Source organism: Thermobia domestica, chromosome 1 (genome assembly GCF_964235325.1).
Source record: "Thermobia domestica chromosome 1, izTheDome1.hap1.1, whole genome shotgun sequence".
NCBI lineage: Eukaryota > Metazoa > Arthropoda > Insecta > Zygentoma > Lepismatidae > Thermobia > Thermobia domestica.
The window spans coordinates 371161308-371178850 of record NC_137454.1 but is presented as its reverse complement, the minus strand read 5'-3'; the positions used below and the strand labels follow the sequence as shown (position 1 = coordinate 371178850).

The window sequence follows — 17543 nt, the reverse complement described above, 5'->3', positions numbered from 1 at the left end:
CCGAGTCTTCTAAAACCGCGAATCTATTCGAAACTTCAATCTGGTATTCCTCTCTTACCTGGCTCTCTTCTAATTTCTTTAAATTAAATCTCTCCGTTTTCGGAAATTGAATATTACCTTTATTCAACGATAATCTTTTTCGTATTATCGCTGCTACCAGGTAGTGATCAGTGTCACAATCAGCCCCTCTAAACGACCGGACGTCAATTATGCTAGATTGTCTTCTTCTATCTATATATATCTATAGATCTAGATCTATCTATCTATCTATCTATCTATATATATATATATATATATATATATATATATATATATATATATATATATATATATATATATATATATATATATATATATATAGATAGATATGTGTGTGTGTGTGTGATTCGGGTCCATTTCAGAAAATTGTATACTATTGGGGCTTCCAGAAATATGTATATATTTTTAAGGCTTCAAGTTGTATATTGTTCCCCTAATCTAGATTTCCTTTCTGATCAAAAGTTGTACTTCAGCATTCATGTTCCCTTAGTGTTAAGTAGAAAATAATGATAATAAAAAAGAATGAACCAAGGAAAAATTAGACAAATTAACTTACTCAGAAATTAGTGTTAGATTAGTCAGTTAATTTTAAAAGAAGCAGTGTAAGGCACGCAAGTCTTGTGCGACGGGTTTCTAGTTCGATCCCGGATCTCACCTTTTTCTCTCATGTATAATTTGCATTATGTTAACGTTATTTTTTTAAAAAAACAATTGGTCCTTCCCAAAACAAAATAACTTGATGCATGCCTGGCTAAGATACTCAAAACTATCTAAAAAGGGTGAATAAGTATTATCTGGGGTTGTTCAAAAAGTGTTGGTAATGTACGAAGCAGGGACCTACGCAGGGGGGACCTGGGGGGTCCGGACACCCCCCGAAATTTCGATTTTTTAAAAATTTAGCCTAATTTTAGGGGTAATTTTAGGGATTTTAATATAAAATACCTTAATATTTAGTTTGCCCCCCCCAGAAATAAATTCCTGGGTACGCTACTGGTACGAAGCATCCTAAGTAATTTTAAAATATTTTCTGCGAATACACTCATTGAACGTATGTGTACTTCTTGATACACTTCAGGTCATTTTTGACATGCAAAACAATTACCGAAAGTAGTTCCTAAAAAAAAAAAAAAATGTTCAAACTAATTTATTTTTTCCAATGTAGAAACATCAGAAGGAAAGCGACATTTCTTTTAAGAAAGCACCTTTGTGTTTTATTTAAACTACTTACTTAGCACATACTTTTACGTAAATTAGAAACATTTAAAATGTGCTTACAGTGATCAATACATTAATTAGCAGTTTTAGCAGAGGCAATTGCAAATGATTAACGTAATGACACTAAGTCATTTGTGAGTTATATTGCAGTCACAGTTCTCTTCTTTTCCTTTTTTTTAATAGTATCATATACTACCGAACTTCATCAATTGTTCACTAGCCATCAAGATTTTAATGATCCAATTAATATGTTAATAGTTTTAATTAGGAACAGACCATGAAGTTAGCTCCCACTATCATTTGCATAAATTAACTTTAACATGTCACCTTTCATTAAAATATTTTTTAATTAATTTTCTCTTTTCGCCCGTCACTTATTTTTTTATTATTTTTTTTAAATCGACCGCAAGGATAGTACATGTGTTCATCGTACGTAATAGTTGAAACTCATTCTATCTGGGCCAAACTTGACATAGTCCACGGTAAGTCACGTGCTCAGTGCGTCACGCTAAATCTTTGATGAACTCAGTACGTATATAAATCATAGTGTGGATATATTTAGTTTCCCAATTACGGAGCATCAAATCAAATTTGAGGTTTGAACTTATAAGTCAAATTTTTGTAAGATAATAAATAAATAAATAAACGAAAATCATTCGATGACCATCCGGGCTTATCCAAGTTCTGAAGCGCTAAAGTTGGGAGTTGCCTACGCTTGGGTCAGGGGCACGCCATGGGGGTCACCAGGTCCGGACTTCCTAACTCAACACACATCTGGGGGCCGGGGTGAGTCACTGGTAGAGCGCCTTTGACGTAGGAGACCTGGGTTTGATTCTCAGCAGAAGCTCATGTGGTTCGGATCCCACGTTAAGTTATGGTTCCACGTATAACATATATTCCCCTGCTAAAAGGAACGCTAAAATCAAATCAAATGAGTGATTAAAACAAATGAATGATGTTGAAAGAATCAATGGAATGAGAGTGTGGGAGGAAACTGGAGTACTCCGAGAAAATTCACGGGCACGATGTTGCCCATCACGAAATTATTTGGCAGGGGATACCCAAATACCTATGCACTTGAGGTAAGCGTTTTGCCACTGGACCACTGTGTCCCCTTATTTAACGTAATTAGAGGCAGAAGAAAGAAATGATGTCGTGGTTAATTAGTTATGTAGCAAGTACAGTGTTTCTTAATTATAAAACACTGTGGCTCAGTGGTAGAGCGTTCATCTCTGGTGAATGGGGTCCTTGGTTCGATCCCAGTTCGCGCCAAGTGGATTTTTTGGTGGACAAACACCGTGTGCGTGGGTTTTCTCGGGAATATCCCGTTTTCTCCCAGCTTTCTTCATTCCACCATTTCAATCATTTCTCATCATCACCGTATCTTTTAGCCTAGACGGCATAACCGTGGGACGTAAAACTTAAAGATTAATCATAAAAGGGAGAGATATTAGTGTGAGCTATCCTGGAATGTTATACAACCTTGCGTAAGAGATTTGTAATTCTGGTTGTAGATAGGCAAGGGGCACAGTGAAAATTAGTTGAAAATAAATGGCAAATGTGTCATTGCTTAATGCTAATTTCTTATAGTAAACAGTCACCTGTCGCTACGTGCGCTATCATTTGCCTCTCTCACGCTAAGATGTCGCTACCTCCAGGATTGTTGTGTATAACGAACTTGTTTAATAATTACATAAGAATATAATATGAAGGTTGGTGTAGTACATGGGCAAACTAAAACTAAATAAATTTGTTAAAATGTAGACACCTAAAGCTTTGTATTAAGCACGGTTGTAGTTGCTTACAGAGCACAGTGGGCCGAAAAGTTCGCAACAACTAGTACTTATATAAAAGAAAATATTTGCTTAAAAAAATGAGTGTAGGACGATTTTTTTCTTCTAGTAAGAATATTTACTATTTATTTATTTATTTATTTATTGACGACTTCTTTTCCATGGCAAAGTTAAGGCTCTGCAGCCTTCTCCGAACACTTAACCAGGTGCATACATCGTCTTTTTACCACCAATATACAAAAAATATAAACAATTACAAACCAAAAGTATTTCAACCACATAGAAGAGAATATGCTACTTAAGCCAAAAAAAAGTAGTTAAATACTCAAAAACAAAAATAAGATAAAATACAATAAAAGAAACAAAAAAAGAAAAAGATGTCTATGTAGTAAGAATACAATGCAAAATAAAAATAAAGTGGAGAAACATGAATTAAATATTGTATATTGCGGTACTGGAAATATAAATATATATATAAGCTGTATAAATTAACAAAGCTTACTAATTGGGTGTGTGTTCATACATAGGTAATTAATAATCTGGTACGGTGATACCTCACATGCTAGTCATATCTTTATATTTGCTTAAGAGAAGGGAACTCAGAGATTTTTTTATTTATTATTTCGCAACTCTTGAAACAATACGTATTAAGGGTCATCACTACAGCGAAATTAAACTACCGCTAATTTTAGAGTTTTTCTGTAATATCTTCAAAACAAATAAAAATATTCGAAAAGTAGAAACGTAGTGAACTAGATAATACGATATTGTATGTGATATCTTTACCACAATTCACATGTCTGCTTTTGGTATGCTGCTATTTACAGAACCCGTAAAAATGCTAAATATATCTACAGTTGCAAATCGAAAGCAGATGGATGAGTTGTGATAACGGTATCACACGCAAAATCGTATTGTCTAGTTCATTAGGTTGCTGCTTTTGGAATATTTTTTATTTGTTTTGAAAATACAGGGTTTTCATAAAGTATGGACGGATTTAATTCGCTTATAATTTACATAAAAATGCTCATATTGAAATCAAATAAAGTGCAAACGGTAGCGGAAGGATTAAATGTTTACTTGTAATCTGCACCAGCTCAGTTCATTCACCGCCACACCTCCAACTGGGCGCCATTTACGTTCACACATTCGCGTAGGCGGCGCTGGAATCCACTCACAGCGTTCCGCCGTGTTTGATCCGAAATGCCAGCCACAGACGCCCTGTCCAAATCTTCATCATGCAGATCCTGTACTATCTTGATTTTGTAACCTCTGGCCTTGATCGTCTTCTTGGCTATCTTAAACACGGTTGTCTGTGGAATTCCGAGTTCCATGGACCGTCTAGGAATCGACTTCTGTGGGCTGTTGATGATGCTTTCCCTTACCCTGTTCACTGTTGCAGGCGATGTTGGCGGCCTCGCACTTCGAGGACGGTCCAGGACGCTTCCTGTCTCCAGGAACTTAGCATGCCACTTTCGGATTGCACTCTCAGTCGGGTGAACTTTCGATAGGCCAGAATTGGTGATTTTAGCTCTGCGTACCACAGAACACATTGCGCTTTCTCTTTCACCGGCGCCATCTTTGATATGGTAAAAAAAAATAGTCTTCTCAGAGGAGTTTTTCATTTATTTCTTTCTTTAAAAGACACACACACCAATACAGCTTACAACTTACTTTTAACAGTCAACATTGAAACAGCAATGGATGGAATTTGGTAAGAAACTGACCCTTGCCCTCCCTCTCTTTCTCTCAACGTGTTCAGAGTTGCCGCTTATCTAACAGTGTTACCAACTAAAAATTTAATCCTTCCGCTACCGTTTGCACTTTATTTGATTTCATTATGAGCATTTTTATGAAAATTATAAGCAAATTAAATCCGTCCAGACTTTATGAAAACCCTGTATTACAGAAAAACTCTAAAGTTAGCAGTAGTTTAATTTCGCTGTAGTGAATACCTTTAATTGAGATAAACTGTTGCAGAGGCATGTAGTACTTACTGTGAAGGATTTGGAGCACGAACCCGAATATTGTGAGAGGGTATGGAGAGCAAGAAATTATATATCTCATGATCTTGTGCTTTTATTATGAAAGCCCGATAAATATACAAATCTACCTAGGTAGGTACGTGCTAGATACAATGGTTCTGACAAATGACTGACGTTATTCGAAATTGTGTTTAGCTTATTACATTTTATCGTAAATAGTCCTGGTTTTATTATTATATTTTTTTCCCCTTCCTTCCCTGCCTTTACAGGTTCCCCGAAGTACAAAGAATTGTTTATATTATTTGCCTAACTTTATTAGACACACACACACACTTTTGAACGAGGGAATTGGTAACCTCGTGTGTGTATGTGTGTGTGTGTTTATGTTGGCAAAAGCATATGGGCAAATTTTGATTGCATAATTTTAGTTTGTGTATACTTAATGTGCATGCTTGTTAGTATCCGCAATTTTTTGCATAACTATTGTGTAAAAATATCCTCTTACTATTGATGTATGAACGAATGCCAAAAAACACGCTTTCACTCAAGCTCAGGAAGAAGATATTCATATTGATTTTGAGGTTTCGTCAACAACTACTGTCACGTATGGCAAATATACAGTGTATACATATGAAGTTTCTCATAATTTAGGTTATCTTATGTTTCATGAAGAAATTCGTGTATAATACGTTCAGTTTCATTCTGATGATTGTGGAAGAAACAGTAATTAGGAATTACTTACACAAATTAAGGTTTCTTTTTCTTTATATATCAAAAGATATTTGACAAAATCACATTGTGGTAGGAAACGGGAGTACTCAGAAAAAATCATGGATATTATGTTATCCACCACAAACTAACTTGCACGGGGATCGAACCCATTTTATTTTGAAATATTCATTCATCTTAGATAATATTTTATTCAATTTGAGGCAACATGCTATATTTAAGCCTTTTAGCATCTTAAGGAGTTCAGTTTACCAAAAAACAGATCAAAGTACTTTACGTGTGATGTGCTTGTTATTATGTTGGAACATATTGCTTGTTTATTCATTTATTTACTAGGAATGCAATGGATGTACCCGATTGCAATGAAATGAGCTGAGCGAGCTTAAACTACGTAATCATTCCTGGCCATTATACAATAATAAATGCCATTTTTAATTGTTGACAAAAAAATCGCGTGAAAACTTTTTCCCCATGTTAAGTCTATGCAAGCGTTTTTCGGTGATTATTCCTCGATGGTACATCGGATTTTTGATTTCGACCTATGTTGTCACTCAGCACGACATACTCTATCAGCGTGCTAAGTTTGGTTAAGATCGGCCAAACGGTCTAGGAGAAAGCGTTTTTCGGTGATTATTCCTCGATGGTACATCGGATTTTTGATTTCGACCTATGTTGTCACTCAGCACGACATACTTTATCAGCGTGCTAAGTTTGGTTGAGATCGGCCAAACGGTCTAGGAGGAGTTCGCGGACAACCAAACGGCTAACCCGAGTATAAGAGCTTCGCTTCGCTCAGCTCAATTACCGTATACGTAAAACAATACACTATAAAGTACCAGGGTCTATTTATGATTGTTTGTATTCTAACAGTTAGACAAATAATCTTAACAATAATCATAACTAATTAACTCTATGGCCTATGGAACCCGGAGGTTCAATGCCACCTGCACTGACTTCTGTCTTTAGCCAACTGGATCTAGTTTCTGCTTTGTATTCTTATTTCTGCGAAATTCATCTTGATATTGACCTCCTATCTGCACCTAGATCTTCCTAATGATCGTTTTCCGATGGGATTTCTAGTTAAAACTTTGAAAGCGTTCCTACTTTCTTCCATCCTCGCTACATGACCTGCCCACCTGAGCCTCCTTGATTTGATGACCCTAACAATGTTTGGTGAACCGTATACATTATGTAGCCCTCCTTATGAAGTTTCCGTCATTTCCCATGCCTGTTTCTCTTGGATCCGAATATTCGTCTTAGGATCTTGTTCTCAAATACTTCAAGACTACGTTCTTCCCTCAGAGTAAGCGACCATATTTCGCAACCATTCACCACAACAGTCATGATTTATCATTTTATGTATTTGAAGCTTCACATTCCTCGACAGAATTCGCGACGCCCGACGACAACAAATTTTGAACTCAATAAACAATACGAATTCCCTGTTTTTAGACGACATTTAATTTCTTCGTGAATTTTTGGTCTGTTAATATTGAGATAGTGATCATATCTTTCTGGTGTTGAAACTGAAACTTTCCATCCATAATCCGGCATTTATCAGCTAAAAGCAATATCCAACATAAGCTTAAAAATATCGTTGCTGAAACTAGCGTCAAATTTTACACTGGGATAACAAAAATTAGTTATTTAATAATATTGCTAATACTAGTGTGTGTATGTGTGTGTTTTATACGTACGTATGTCCTGGAAAGAGCTAATACTAAGAAAGGAAAGCGGAAAATTCAGATAAGGTGGTATAATGAATATTATGTGAACCAATTAAAAGAAGATTCCACAACCTCAGTTTTTTATTGTCGAGTTGCATAATATTATTATTCTTTTGCATAATAAAAAAAAGAAGCCAATTACACCGCTTCGGGAAAAAGCTTCCGAAAAGAAGAAGATTACGAAAAGAAAGACAAGAAAATAACGGAAACAGGAACAGAAGAAAGAATAATCTTGATTTTTCTTCAGGTCATTTGGGTGTAATAACGTTCTGCGTGAGTAAATTTTTTGTAAACGTGAAAAATTTGTCGTTCATTTTCTACTTCGAGCACCTCCTTTTGACCAACCTTGAATTTTATAGTTGTAAAATTGTGTATTTTTTTGTTGTTGATGTTACGGAAAATGCCAAGGATTGTGTGATTTATAGCTGTTGTAGTACGATTTTTGTGTTCGAAATCAACCGAGCTTGTCATCGTCCTGAAGAAGAGTGCTTGTTATTTTATATATATATATATATATATAAGAAGAAATTGGGCAAGGTTAGGTGTGGCCCTGAAGGGAGAGATGTTACAGTACTCCGTCACTTGTCAGTTACACAGAAAGTGAAAGTATGGATGGAGTGCGTACGTCGTATGTACCACCATCACCATTGAGTACAATCGGAGAGGGAAAGGTAGTACTCAGTGTGTGCTTAACGCTTGTGAGATTAACTGCTTGACGGCTGCAGGCGTTTGCTACGGCATCTAACGGCAATGACTTTCCGGTGTCAAGGGGAACATTTCTGGCAGGAGTCTGGAGTTTTATGAGGGAAATTGAAGTGATATTTTTGTGGAGCGTGAGAAGGCTCAAACACCAGTGAGTAAAAAATACTTCATTGTTTGAATAAAAAAATCTTTATCCGGGTCTGCAGTAACTTAATCAAAATTTAAGTTCTTCTGAAATATTGTAATAATGTGTGTGGTTTGTGTTCTTTACTGTTTCCAACGCAGAATATTGTGTATAGCCAGACAAAACTGGAGTTTATATGCGGATTCAACATTACATTGATGTATAGTTATTATTAGAGCTATCATTATTGGCCTTGGGACCAATTATTTTTATTTAATTATTTAAATTTTAGGTTTGCGCCTGGAAATACTTCTTTCACATTTTTCGATCTTCAGCTTCCTCTTTTAACTCCCAATATTTTCTTCTATTTTTCAAATCATCGATCAGTTGTGTTCTTCTTGTTCCTATTCCTCGATTTCCTTCTACGTTTCCTTCTATAGCCGTATGAAGTAGACATTTTTTCGCAAGATGTGTTCAATCCAATTGGCCTTCCTACAAAGGATGCTGGTTAAAAGCGTTCTCTTCTCTCCTATCCGTTTTAAAACATCTTCGTTTGTTACTTTCTCTGTCCATTATATCTTCTCCATCTTCCTCCAACATCACATTTCAAAGCTCTGTAAATATTTCCTCTGTAGCTTCCATAGTGTCCGAGTCTTTGAATCACACAGTCCAATGCTCCATATATAGCACTTAACCAACTTCTTTCTTAGTCCATTGTTAAGCCTGTTAGTTTGATCTTTCCTTGTTAAATGCTTCTTGGGTTACGGTCATTCTTGACCTGATCTCTTTAGTGCAGTAAACAACTCTTGTCAAAATGCTTTAAGTTATCAACCTATTGGAGTTACAACAGTTTATTGAGAATTAACCATTTTTGGTTAACATTTTCCCATTTGAATATGTGACGGCTAATCATGGAATTTTAACATTAGTTTTCAGTTCTGTCGGCGACCAGTTAGTTAGTTAGTTATATTACAGTTTAGCGTCCCGTTCAGCAGTGAGCCTATATGAGACGTGGACCTACAGCTTAATGTGGGACCCGAAACCCATTAGCTCCCGCCGGAAATTGAACCCGGGTCATCAATCAAGTAACCGTGGTTGAGCTATTCCGTGACGATTCACTTCCTTCTGATAAGTAATGTCACGTTTTCGATTCTTGGTGAATATTGTGACTGAGCGGAACAGCTTTCAGTCTTTGAGCGCTGATTCATTTCTTCAAACAATTATCGTACAATTTCTTTCCAGTTTTATTCCATTTTTTGATTCGTTGGCATATGATAGCATTCATTTCTTTCCAATGTTAGATTTCATTTCCTCTCACTATACTATCATAGAAATGATATAAAATTGATTGCTAGTTTAACGTCTCACTATTTTGTTCTTCAAAGTAAAGGAGAAGAACGATTTATGAAAGTGAATAATTATAAAAGATTATACACAGGAAATGTGGGAGAAACGGGAGAGGCCCGAGAACACTCATGGGCAGGATGTCATTAACCACAAACTCGCATTGAAAGGGTTGAACCAGGAACCTTCCTCACTAGTTCCGAGCGCTCTATCACTGATCCACTGTTCCTTCTACCACCATTGAAAATTTATATCTGTTTTATATAAATTCATTTAAATACGTTCATTCATTAGTATTAATTTATCGTTTTTTTTTTAAAAAAAACAACAACCTATTTTTTTATGAAAATAACCAAAGGGTGTAAAGCAAGGTTTCACTACCATCTTACTTTGAAAAACCTTGGGTACCTCTATACGTTCGACCACCCGATAGAAGAATCATCTAAATTAGATATTCGACCATTAGATACAAAATACTGAATACTATATCTCTTCGTAATGTGTAGAGGCTTAAGCTGACTCTTCATTAAACGGGGGCACGGTGGCTCAGTGTACCCTTCCTGTTGGTCAATTGGCTAGCACGTACGTCTTTGGTGTACGGAGTCCCGGGTTCGATTCCCAGGGAGAGCCTTTGGAATTTTAACTGTCCTCGATATTTCTGTGTTCCTGTTCCTGTCGTTCTAGGTTACTGCAAAAGCGAGTTAAACGAGTTGAAACAAGTAAAATTAAGTAGAAATCTAGTAATAAGTAGTTAAGAAAGTTAATGAGGCATGTTCGGTGAATCAGTTAACTTAAAAAAAGAAAAGTTGTAGAGCACTTGCCTCTGATGTGTAGGGTCCCTGATTTGATTCCCGGCCTAGTAAGTTTGCAGTGGACAAAATCGTGTCCGTGGGTTTTCTGCGGGTACTCCCGTTTCCTTCCACACTCATTCCACCGATTATTCTATTATCATTCACTAAAGGGGGATAATTGTGTGGAATGTTAAATATTTCATTTCGTTCGATTATTCCATTATCATTCACTAAAGGGAGATAATTGTGTGGGATGTTAAATATTTCATTTCGTTCGATTATTTCATTATCATTCACTAAAGGGGGATAATTGTGTGGGATGTTAAATATTTCATTTCGTTCGATTATTCCATTATCATTCACTAAAGGGGGATAATTGTGTGGGATGTTAAATATTTCATTTCGTTCGATTATTTCATTATCATTCACTAAAGGGGGATAATTGTGTGGGATGTTAAATATTTCATTTCGTTCGATTATTTCATTATCATTCACTAAAGGGGGATAATTGTGTGGGATGTTAAATATTTCATTTCGTTCGATTATTTCATTATCATTCACTAAAGGGGGATAATTGTGTGGGATGTTAAATATTTCATTTCGTTCGATTATTTCATTATCATTCACTAAAGGGGGATAATTGTGTGGGATGTTAAATATTTCATTTCGTTCGATTATTTCATTATCATTCACTAAAGGGGGATAATTGTGTGGGATGTTAAATATTTTATTTCGTTCGATTATTTCATTATCATTCACTAAAGGGGGATAATTGTGTGGGATGTTAAATATTTCATTTCGTTCGATTATTTCATTATCATTCACTAAAGGGGGATAATTGTGTGGGATGTTAAATATTTCATTTCGTTCGATTATTTCATTATCATTCACTAAAGGGGGATAATTGTGTGGGATGTTAAATATTTCATTTCGTTCGATTATTCCATTATCATTCAGTAAAAAGGGATAATTATGGGACGTTAAACTTAAATATTTCATTTCATTTTCTTCACTAAACGATTAGAGCTAATCAATGTTCGAAGTGGAAAAAAAGCAGAGGCGGTATGTTTTATTATGATTTCGACTCAACATACTAGCTATTTAAATATTGTCTTGATCACTGAAAAACCAGAGACGGTATGTCCTTATTACTGGAAAACCAGAGGCAGTATGGCATACCACCGCATACCGTCTCACTTCGATCACTGGAGCTAATGGTATAATATTCACCTTTGGTGCCAAGACCCCCTGGTTTGATTCCAGCCGTATAAACTTATGATGGACAATAAAGTAGACTAAACTTTTCTTTTTTTCTTTTACCTTCAACACTTTTTCATTTACTTTCATTTAGCGTCTTGCTCTTCTATCCTGTAAGATATAAACGTGGGACATTCAACAATAGATTTTTATTTAATCTTTCAGAAAAATCTCGGAAGAGATTAAATCTCTGCTACAGTTGTATTTATAATAATTACTATATAATTAAGCCTTCCTATTTAAAAAAAAAAAAAAAAACATGCACTTTGACAGCGACGGTTTATTGCAACGAATATAATACGGAAAAAATGTTCAAAACGCTTATTTCCATTATGATTTTACGATTTATTTTTTGTAATATTTGGATAATCTTTGGCAATAATATCAGCATTTAATTTATGATAAAGTGAAAGTTTTTTTTTTTTTTAAGGAACAATCAGAAACTACCAGAAATGTATTTGGGTTGGGGACAGTGGCTCAGTGGTAGAGCGGTTACCTCTGGCGCGTGCAGGTTCCTTGGTTCCATCCCCGGTCAAGTAAGTTTGTGGTGGACAACGTTGTGTTCGTGGGTTTTCTCTGGGTACTCCCTTTTCCTCACACATGATCATTTCACTAATTTCTACAGCATCATTCACTTGCTTTAATCATCGTCTCCCTTAGCCTAACAGGGATAATTGTGGAACGTTAAACTGAAAGAATTCGCTTCATTTTTCATTTCAGAAATGCATTTCATTTAATATCTGAAAGGATCTTGCCACGGTTGGTGCCAGAGTCATGTACACTCAGAAAAAATTGTAGATGGCGTACTTAAAAAGATATAGTTACATGCGTATTTCCTGTAGGTTTTGGACAACGTACAGCAGACGTATTACTGAAAACGCATGTTTTATAATACTTTCTGTATAAGTGTTCCATCTATACGCACTTTCTGTATGAAACAATGTAGGCGGTCAGGATCTCACATACAAATGTACGTATATAACATATAACTGACGAAGGTAACATAAGTATATGTATGTGATATACGGAAAACTGTTAGATGTCAGACATCGTGCAACGGCATGATGTAACATCTAAGGGCAGTGTGTATGTTGCATACGGATAACGTATGCTCCGTACTGATTTGTATAGTAAGCAAGAGGATACCGTATATTTGTACAATATACCGCTGTCCGGAGAACGGATTTTTCTCTGTGTAATCAAACTCTCATACAGGCAAGAGAATTTCTGTATGTACTATGTTCCCTCTATGTATGTACTATGAGAATTTATTTTGCAATATCAACTGTACACCCGCCAAGTACACTGGGTTCAATCCCGGTGTTCTTAATAGTAGTTTCGTCAGTGTTGCAGAAAAATGCAAAACGTAAAATCTATATTAAAAAACCACTGAAAGAGTATTCAAAATGATCCCTTTGTAGCCAAGCTGTCTACACTCGTAGTTTGTATGCGTGTGATCCCAGGTTCGATCGCCATTTGGTAGATATAAACGTGAATAGTAGATCGGATCCTGCTTTGAGCACCAGATTGCTTCTCGTAAGCTTCTGGTGCCGACAAAGGACGCCGAACTACATCAATCAATTAACTGTTTAAAATGATTAGGCAGTTATTTACTGAATCCCAAATAGTTGTAAAATTTCTTGGATAGGTCAGCGTCATTCCAATTACGATATAAAGGGTCTTCAAGAGCCCGCACAACATAGATCATGAAACATTAAACATTAAATGCTTCATTTAGTGTTGCCCACGACACGAGGAGTATTATAAATTCGAGACGAGACAAGAAACATAATGTTCCTCTCGTTTTCGAGACAAGATGAGAAATTTCACGAATCTTGTAAACAATAAAGGTAAAAGTGAGGGGAACACGCGGAACGTCCCCCCGAATTCTCCCTCCAAATGTCTAAGGCGTCTCTCTTGTTTCTAAAAATTACAATAAGCAAAGATAAGCACGGGGACGGTACGATGTCATGCGTTCTCCTACCTTTTCAGATTCACTTTTACCCCTGGAAGGCAACATTAGTTCATCCAAGTCTTATATCTTAAATACTATTTAGCAGTAGCGGCTCGTAGTCTGTACAAGCACCGGTTGCAATGTTGCAATATCAAAGGTATGTAGGTACGCGCAAGTGTTCCCCTCCCCCAGCATTCTTGAGTCCTATCCAAGAAATATTCAGGAAATATGAAGAGGAAAGTCTTTTAAGCTATATTTGTATATTATTGATTAAATTATTTCTCGAATATTAATTTAATATATAAGCTATTTTCTTTTTTTCAAACAACCACTATCAATGTACGTTTATACACTATTTATATACAAAACCTCTACACTCATGTTATTGGACACGAGATAAATCGAATATATAGTATGTGCTGTAAGCCATGAATGATGGCGTTAATCCGAAAAGAAGAAAAAAAAGCAAGAAAATTGCATGCACGCAGTTAAACAAAATTATTTAATTATATAAATTATGCATTATTTTAGAATGGAAGGTCTTTCTTCGATCTTTCGGGCTTCAAATTTTTCTATGACTTTATTGAAATCTGAAATGCTGCTCGCCAAGTTTCTCTGAATAGAAAGCATCGCTACCGCAAATATTTTCCGCTTTATTTTCTTTGGGGTCCAGAAACACCTCTCTCCTCCGACAATATGCATTTTGTTAGCATTTCTTTGTATAAATATACGGAACAAAAAGTCCATTTTCAGGAACCACGTATTTTTTGTCTGTAGAGAAGCATGAAATCTAAGATGTTTTCCTTTGAAAATTAAAAAAAAAAAATAGTTTAACATTCCAGCAAATTAGGCTAAAGAAGACAGATGAGTATTGGAAGTGAATGATTTGATATTAATTTATGCTCTCCGCCGGAAATCGAACACGGAATCATGTGCACGAAGGACACAGAGCTAGGAATTAGACCCGTAGTAAGACATTTTCTTCTTGGAGACTCGATTGACCCCCCTTCCCCCCCAGAATAGGATTTTTAAAAAAATAAATCTTATCCCAAGAATTTTCACCTTTGTATTATAAATGTTAAATAAAATCTATTGACTTCGAACGACCGCCCCCCAAACTTTCAGCCTGGATCCGTCCCTGCTACCACCAGACTTATATTTGTTCTTTGCGAGTTTGTTTTGTGAATAACTTCTTTCTTCCACGCGTCTGTATCTTCCTCACCCTATCAACTGAGTCAAGCGCTGCTAAGCGGAGGAATTCGTAACTATTACAGAAGCTGACCAGTTGCGGAAAAAATGCAACCGTAAGGGACCAATACGGGAAGATAGGAGCGTTGCAAGAATAAATCCACTTCCCCATGTTAAGAGATAGGAGCTCGCTGCCATATGCTCAATGTTACTGCTTCCAGTGGCAACGTTCGCTGCCACTGGAAAGGTAAATCTCTCTCTTTCTTTCCGTTTTTTAATTGACTTTTTTCAGAAATGCATCAATACTGTTTTGCGCTCAAGAACAAAGGATTATTTTTTACTGATACACTACTTTAACACTTAAAAATATTTTTAGTATTTAAAAAAAATATCCGGTTGCACAACCATGCAACATATAGTACCAGCCGCCACTGCTATTTAGTGGTATATGAATCATGGTATGAGAACCATATATTGATAAAGTGATCGTAATACAAACAAAATGAAGAGTATTTATCAAACGTTTAAAGATACGCAAGTCATTACCCAATATATTCTAATAGGGTCTAATAAATATGGTTTAAATGTCGTATCATACCCTTCATGGACCTCTTGTGTCGTGTTTGGATTCTGATCATTTCTACATCAAATTAAGAAAAAAAGATCAGAGCATAAATTTTGCAACATAAATTCACAAAACGAGACGGAACAAGATTTTTTCGAAAATCGAGACGAGATGACATGAGACTTCTACAAAGTTTGCTGGATGAGGCGAGGAAGTTTTATTTCTCGTCTCGTCTCGTTTCTTGGGGAAATACTAAATTCTTTTAAATTCATTAACTCCTTTCTGTATGATTTTTTTTCTTTTAGCGGAAAAAAAATAATCAGTATTGGAAATCCTCATATGGGAACTTGAAAAATGAATTAAAACTTGAATTTTAAATTTTTCTCTTAATTCCGACGAGAAATAAGTAAGTGCCATATATGACACACTTACAACGCACAAACAACATGCCAGATGACAACAAAACATCTTATTTATACACGTCAATAACTCACACAGTAGACAATACAGTGATTTGGTGCCTTTGATAAATCACAAAAAGCTAAAGTGAAAAAAGGATATGTGCCATATATGGCACGGCATGCGGTAAGGGGTTAAAAAAAAACATTAGAAGTTGTCTTATAATTGTCTTACCTAAGGCATTTTAGAAACTATCTTACCAATATTCATCTTGATACCATAGCTATTTTTTCTTCCTTTTCTTTAGCCTAAAGGTACAGCTACCGGATGTAAAACTCAAAATTAGGAAGTATTAACAGTTTCATTTCTTTGCTCTCGTCACGTTGTCATATTCATTGAGAACGCCAGTTTATCTTAAAAATCTCTTTTTAAAAACATTTCTTCAAAACTCAGATTTTTGACGCAGGGTTCTAGAATTCTTTTACAACATTGGACATAAAAGATAAGTGAAAAAAAATTAAAAATAGACTTGATTTCTGAGTTACGAACCTCGCAGAGGGAGGGGAAGACATTTTGATTATATACCACAAAAACTAACTCCGTTAGGCCGATCGCAGCTAGGCCGCTCCTCTTCTACACATCCTTTCCTGCCTCGTTCTGTCTTGGTTTGGCTGTCCTGCCTCAATGTGCGGCTGGTCTTAGGAAACTATGTACGTACAAAATTTTAAAGATAAAGTACAAAGTGGACTAACCAATATTATGCAACCCAGAGCGATAACGACACTACAAAAAGCATTCTCCAAATAAAATTGGTAATACCGAGCATTCTGGCCAGGAAACATATCCTCAATATGAAAAATCTGATGATCATGTTTCTTATATTATAAACTGCTCACTTACATTTATCTGAAATTTTATTCTCTGCCTTCATTAGAGGCATTAGTGATTAGTTTTGTCTCCCTTTGCGAGGGTCGTAAGTGAGAAATGGAGTGATAGTGATTTTATCTCACATACATTTTCATACTTGTTTCTATCCATCCTGCTCCCCTCATGCTCATGACTAATAAGAAAACTCAAATGTTCTGCTTTTTATTCTCTTAATCATTTACAACTTTGTATAATACGCAAAGAAGAACTCGCCACGCATAAAATGTATCAAATAAGGGTCTTATACACCTAAAGAGTATGTCATATGATGTGATTCCATTACTTTTGTTCTTCTCTAACATTAACTTCCACACGATTATAGATAATCTAACGTTAGATTATCTTCAGGGTGCGAATTACTGGGAGGATGAAAGGGATTCCTTCCTCAATCAAATTTGATCTTCTCAAAGAAACTAACAAAAGTCTTCCTGTCGGGGTTGCACGTCCTCTCCTCCCCGAAAGCATGTTTAATGATAAACAGTTAAAGTATGCTGGTTAAATTTCACTGTTTTCGTTCTTTCATGTAATTTTCATCTGATAACTATATTCGGAAGTGAAAGATGTAAATAATTCACATTTGACTTCTAATTTTATACTCACAGCTATCATAATATAGGCCTATACATTCTTTTCCTTTGTTTTCACCGTCGCTCACTTTAATTGACAGCAACTTTAAAACCATTTCGTATCTTGCGGCCGCCATTTTCCTATATAGCGGTCGTAGCACACTTGCGATTCTTGAGGACTTTTAGTATGTTTTTCAATGCAACGTAATACATTTATTTACAATGTTCCATGCTTAGA

At 35.8% G+C, this 17543-nt stretch overlaps 1 protein-coding gene across 1 annotated transcript in view; it reads left to right on the top strand.

Annotated features, from left to right (window-relative positions):
- Positions 1-8108: 8108 nt before the first annotated feature.
- Positions 8109-17543, top strand: part of LOC145664303 (uncharacterized) — a 76267-nt gene continuing 66832 nt past the window's right edge. Inside the window, exon 1 of the mRNA XM_081730850.1 lies at positions 8109-8341. The gene's annotated coding sequence lies outside the window, so the exon portion shown is untranslated. The remainder of the gene's footprint in view (positions 8342-17543) is intronic.